Source organism: Mauremys mutica, chromosome 3, assembly GCF_020497125.1.
Source record: "Mauremys mutica isolate MM-2020 ecotype Southern chromosome 3, ASM2049712v1, whole genome shotgun sequence".
NCBI lineage: Eukaryota > Metazoa > Chordata > Testudines > Geoemydidae > Mauremys > Mauremys mutica.
Genome location: NC_059074.1, coordinates 143,250,863 through 143,257,608, shown reverse-complemented (window position 1 = coordinate 143,257,608; position 6,746 = coordinate 143,250,863).

Genomic DNA, 6,746 nt, shown 5'->3' with positions numbered 1-6,746 from the left:
TAAAATTTCCTTTGCCATGCCTGGCACATGAACTTCCTGCTTGCAAACTGAAAATGACCTTTCAAAGTGGTAACCTACTGGTAATGTTCAAAAGCAGATATATTTAGCTATACTGGATACTCTCCGGGGGGGGCAAAAGGGACAAAAGTGCAGACAACTGAAAGGAAATAAAGTAACCTGGGAATACAGGCTTGTCGGAACCAGAAAGCTGGGAAATATATTTGTCTAGATAGCTCAACAATTCAATGAAAATAATTGCAATTTAGCAAAAACCTTATGTTTTTGAAAAAGCACTCAAGACTTCGTGTCCACAAATGACCTTAAAGACTGACTGAGCATGCAGGGATTTCATCCCGTTTAACATTTACCTAGCACTATGCATAGTATGGCAGTTTCTATTACAGTTCAGACACATTAGTCTAAAGTGTACAAAATAACAAAGAGAAAATGACAGTTATCATGATGGAATGGGGATAAGTGATAAAAGAAAAAAATCACTGTACATATATAATTTTCCCTTTTTTAGCACCTTGTCTCTAAACCATACTTCATTTAAGATTTCTCTGCCTGGTTTGATGTGAAGTATCTAATTTATTCAACACCAACATTTTTGTAAGATTTATTTTGTTGTTTTGCAAGTCAAGTGCAATCTTGCAACTCCATGTCTTACTCATAAATGAAAAAAAAAATCTGTGTTTACTGGAGCAGTGATCAAAACATGAACATTAGATGCCACATCTAGTTTAAAGCATAAATATGAATGCCCAATTTACCTAAAATCAAATCACTCAGCCAGAAGGCACAACATCAAGGAGTTGTGATTAGAGCTGACAATCAAGCACAAGGCACATGAAAGGACAGTCAACAAAGCAACGGAAACTTACTTTACTTAATGCACCAGGCTATACTGACTGCAGCAATAACAGTATTTCCTCATTCTTCTGAGAGGTAATAGAGATCAGCAAAGGTAGAATGCCAAGACCCAGTTGGAAGTTGAATGTCCTATATGACTTGCAAACATCTGTTTAACTCATGTTTCTACACTCTGTAGCAGCTAGATATAGGGAATTGGATAGTTCAGTTTTTCTAGATTTCAGTCCCAGAAGTCTCTTCAAAACAGTCAAGTGACTGGAAGAGCTCCTTTTTTAAATTAAACACTGATGTATTGCCTAGCCATTTCATTGTGGTCAATGATTACCATGTACTCAGCAAATTAAATTACTAAAGAGAACTAAGGAAAAAAACATTCAAAACTTTAATACTTTGTTCAGAGTTTTAGGGACCACAAATGGGATCAGCAATTCTGCTTGTAATGTTTACTGTGTGCTTTAAACCAAAGAAGATATAGGCAGAGGGACTTTGGTTCTTTTTAATAATGGTAATATTTACATTCTGTAGCCCCTTTCATCTGAGAGTCTTAAAACATTTTTTAAACAAATTTATGAAGCTTCACAACGTTGCACTGAAGTTGCTATTATCAACCCATTTTACGTATGGATGAACTGAAACACAGAGAAAACCCTAGTAAGATCCTTTGTGTAGACAACCTTTAATCGTGGTAAGGAGCAGTTTCTAAATCAAGGAACATGTTACAAGACTTCTCTGTCTCTCCGCTACCCCTTAGCCCCATGGTTAGGAACTCTTGGAAGTTAAAGACCCAGATCCACATCTTTACTCCATATCTGACAGGAAAATTGAACCCAGACCTTCCACATCTGAGGTGAGTACCCTAACTACTGGGTCAAAGTTATCATGGAGAAAGTACCACCTCCTCCTACTATGGCCAGTGTATGAATCTAGCCTTTAAAAAAAATTAAAAAAACAAAAACAAAAAAACCTCAGATGGTTCCAGGTAAAACACAATGTTTTGTTCAACCTAAATGGACTAGTGGATTCACTAGATTTTTTTGCATTTTTTTCCATTTCAATTTGCCTGGAACAGTTTGTTGTTGTTGTGTGTTAGGTGTTTATTTGTTTGTAGGTTTGGGTTTGGTTAGGTTTGGGAGGTTTTTTGGAGCTGCCAGTGAACTGAAAAATCTGTTGTTCTCCCAGCTCTCTGTCCTGAATGCATGTGTAGGCTCCACCCCACCCTTCCATCCACCACATTCATCTCAAGCTTTGGACCATCTCTCGGGTAAAGTGGAGTCTGCCCTTAACTCCTGCTCTGTGAAATATAGCAGGCTCCTTTTTCATATCATTAAGAATTTCCTTTCCCTTCACTTATTAGATGATCACTTCTAAAGAGCCTTTGAAAAAGCTGCATTATACAAAAAAATTACCTTCTAATTTACAAACAATAATTCACCCCAGATAAACTTCATACATTCTCCTCTTGTTCAAAAGATGCATTCTTCATCCCATAATTGCATAACGATTGCCCCTTTTCCATGGACTTCTCTTGAGTAGCGAATTTTGAGTGTTTTCAGATACTGGCCTAATGGTCCGTGCCCTGTGTGGAAACCCATCCTACCCAGAGTGAGATTTAATTAAAACAACAGCAATATTTCAATTTCTTATGGAATACAGTGTGGAGGGGGAGAGAAATCGTGTATCTTTGCCACACTAACCATCATGACATAGTTCCTACACAGATCAGGGGTCAAAGCAAGTTTCACATGCTGAGGCCTCATACAACTGAATGGTATGATAGCTACAGATTGTAAGGAATCCCCAGTCCACCCAGCAGTTACAGAAATTGGGTGGAACCAGGCATATACTGGAATCCACAAAAAGAGCAAGACTAAGAGTGAGTTGGAAAGAGAAAGTGACTGGTAAAGCCCAAAATATTGAGCTTAAATATTACGTGGTTAAAGTTATACATCTAAATCCACGCTTTAATGGGACATCAGCACCTTTGAAAATCAGATTATTGGCATAGCTTCCTAAATATAGATTACAGGTGCCTAACTTTAAGTACACAACTAGAAAACATTGGACTGACTGGCCCAAGGTCACAAAATAAATTAATGACAGAGAAGGGATTAGAACAAGGACTCCTCAGCTCTAACACATCACAACTTTCCAGAAACTGAATGTGCCATTTGTATGACACTAAATCATTATAATAAAATGTGAATCTAATCCTTTAACAGCTTCATTTCAAAAACTACTTATCATATATTAAATACCAGTATCTCAATGCTAATTAGCAAATGCTATTTAAAAAAAAAACATTCATTTTCTGTGGGAGATTACGAACCTCACATTGACATGCTGTATTCCAATTCATTAATGAGGTCTGATTAATTAAATCCATACCATTCCTCTGCACAGACAGAACTAAACTATACAATGCTCTGATGAACTATTGCCATTTAATTTTAGATCATAGGCTGTGAAGGAATGATCTAAGTAGGTATTTTCATTAACAAGAATTTTATATGAGTGAAATTCAGGTTGGTTATAGTATTTACCAGCCAAGAGATTTGAACTAATGGATCTTCTGTGTGCTGAACTCTGATTTGTAGTTTATATGAGGGGGGAAATGTTTGCACTGAAGGAAAGATCACTTAAACCTGTTGGAGAAATGGTAAAACTACTTTAACTCACTTGTATGGTTCATTTTTCTTTCACAAAAGAATTTTTGGAATCTAAACATTGTAGAACAGGAAGCCTTTAGAAGGAGATGTTTTCTACAGTTTAGAAATACTTCTGCTGTAAAGCGTTCATTATGCACTATACCAGGGGTTGGCAACCTTTCAGAAGTGGTGTGCCAAGTTCACTGTAATTTAAGGTTTTGCATGCCAGTAATACATGTTAATGTTTGGAGAAGGTCTCTCTCTATGTTTATATTATATAATAAACTATTGTTGCATTTAAAGTAAATAAGGTTTTTTAAATATTTAAGAAGCTTCATTTAAAATAAAATTAAAATGCAGATCGTATCATTTTAGTGTGTTCCTCCCTGGGATCCTTATCTGGGGTTTCAGCCACCAGCCCCGCTCAGCCCACTGCCGGTCTGGGGTCCAGCCGCCGGCCCTGCTCAGCCTGCTGCCGGTCTGGGGTCCAGCCGCTGGCCCTGCTCAGCCTGCTGCCGGTCTGGGGTTCCATTCACTCAGCCGGCAGCGGGCTGAGGGGGGCTGGTGGGGTGCTGGCAGCACTCAGCCTGCTGTTGGTCTGGGGTTCCGGCTGCCGGCCCCTTGCCAGTCAGGGTCCTAGCTGCTTGCCCCCCTCAGCCTCCTGCCGGCCTGGGTCAGCAGAACCCCATGCTGGTAGCAGGTTGAGGCGGGCCGGTGGCCGGGATCCTGGCTGGCAGGAGCTGGCGGACAGAACCATAGATCAGCAGCCGGCTTAGCAGCTCAGCCAGCTGCCGGTCTGGGGTCCCGGCCACCGGCCCCACTCAGCCAGCTGCCGGTCTGGGTGAATGAACGTTGTGATCAACTAGTCTGACCTCCTGCACATTGCAGACCACAGAATCTCACCCATCCACTCCTGTAACAGACCCCTAACCTCTAGCTGAGTTACTGAAGTCCTCAAATCATGGTTTAAAGACTTCAAGTTATAGAGAATTCACTCTACACACTAGTTTAAACTTGCAAGTGACCTGTGCCCCACGCTGCAGAGGAAGATGAAAACTCCCCAGGGTCTCTGCCAACCTAACTGGGGGGAAATTTCTTCCCAACCCCAAATATGGCGATCAGTTAGACCCTGAGCATGTGGACAAGACCCACCAGACAGATATCTAGGAAAGAATTCTCTGTAGTAACTCAGTGCCCTCCCTACCTAGTGTCCCATCTCCAGCTGTTGGGAATTTTTGCTACTGGCAGTCACCAATGGACCACATGCCATCATACGCAGTCCCAGCATATCTTCCCCTCCAGAAACTTATCAAGCTCAGTCTTGAAGCCAATTAGGTGTTTTGCTCCCCTTGGATGGCTGTTCCAGAAATCACAATAGTCCTTTCTGGCCTGTAATCTATTAGTTGATGACTCACATACTACCACTAGGTGGAAACCATTGTTACTATTACACTGAATAGAGAGAAAACAGCAAAGGCCAGATTCTGCAATCCTTACTCATGTTGATTAGCACCAAATTGTCTCATTGAAACCAATGGGACTACTCGTGAGTAAATTCTATTCAAGAATAGTAAGATTGCAGAGTCTGGCTCCTGTGTAACTACTGCAGAGCTCTCTTCTTTTACTGTTTCATTAGGGGATGCAAGAGTCTGCTCAGTGACGCATTAACAAATAAAGAATCAAGTTATCACATCACGTGTCTGCATTGTTACATGGTGTAGTAGTTTGTCTGAGCCCTGGGATGCTTGAAATAATGAAGATTTGGGAAACTTCTATTGACAAGTATGTCTGTCCATCATATCTGACAATGACATTACAGCATCTTCTTTGTTCTCTTATGGCTGTATAGTCCGATCTGTGAGGCGCATGGTCATGACCAGATGTCACACAGGAATGTGTAGGCTCCCACTGAAGACTTGCCATGACGCTAGGCCCTTTTATCAATCCGTTTTTTGTTTGCTTTTCTCCAAGTGTTTACAACCATTATTGATGGTTGCTGTCCATTCAGGGCTGTCACTGGGTGTATCTTCAAAGTTATCAGTATTTATGCCACAAGTTGAGATTATATTTGAGGGTGTCTTTGAAGCATTAATTTGACCATCCTTCCTGTGCTTTCTGAATTTCTTTTCACCACAGATTCCCAAAAACTGTCCTGTATCATCACCTATTCTGATACTATGACCGGTCCATCCAAGCTCAGCTTTAATAATCATTGCCTCAATGCTGGGACTTCTTACTCTTCCAGGGTTGTTTAGTGTTTGATATTTTGGGTATGTCTGCACTGCAGCAAAAGACCTGTGGCAGTGAGTCTCAGAGCCCAGGTCAATAGACTCAGGCTCACGGGGCTCATAGTATGGGGCTAAAAATAGCAGTGTGGATGTTCCCAATCAGGCTGGAGGTGGGGCTCTGACCCCAGGTCACTTTTTTTGCAGTGTAGATATACCCTTTGTCTTGCCAGCAGACCTTCAGAATAGAGTGAAGACAGCACATGTGAAATGTTTCAGGTTGCTTTATGTGTCTGCGGTAAACTGTATGTTTTACACCCATATAAAAGGGGTATTATCACTACTGCATTGTATGTTTTCAGTTTTGTTGACAAAATGAAGCTAATTGGTATAACATCGTATTGAGTGCACATGAATAACCTGATGGGCCTCATGCTTTGAGTGTAGGAAGTAAATCTAGACCTCTTTGGGGATGTTGAATTAGCTGAAGTTTGCATTTTTTGTCTACCTTACACTTTCAAGGGGTTATTGGCAGCAATAACCCCTCCAATGTCTGCACCTAGTGATGACATTAATAAGATTAAGAGCTAGGGTGCAGCCCATTCCAGGGAAAGGTCTGGTTTTTACCAATATATTTATAAGGCCTCCTATGCCAGAAATATCCATATTAGTAACTGGTGAAGATATGCATATACAAATATATACATAAACAAGCTCAATATAAAGAATGGTGAAACATCTTACCAGACATACATATTGTGGTGCAGCCTTGCTGAGAAACCCACCCTCAAATTTATGTGAAATACTTAAAGTTCTTTGGGGTTTTCTTTCTCTTCCTACGTAAGTTTGGGCATGTGACTGCTCTTAATAAGGTGAAGGCACAATTACTGTCAGGGCCTCTGTGTTATGATTCTTTCTTTTCCATACATATGAGGCAAGTCTCAAAGGAACTATACAGCACTACCACTGTCTTGTCTCAGTTAAACAAGCCAAGTCGGTGTGT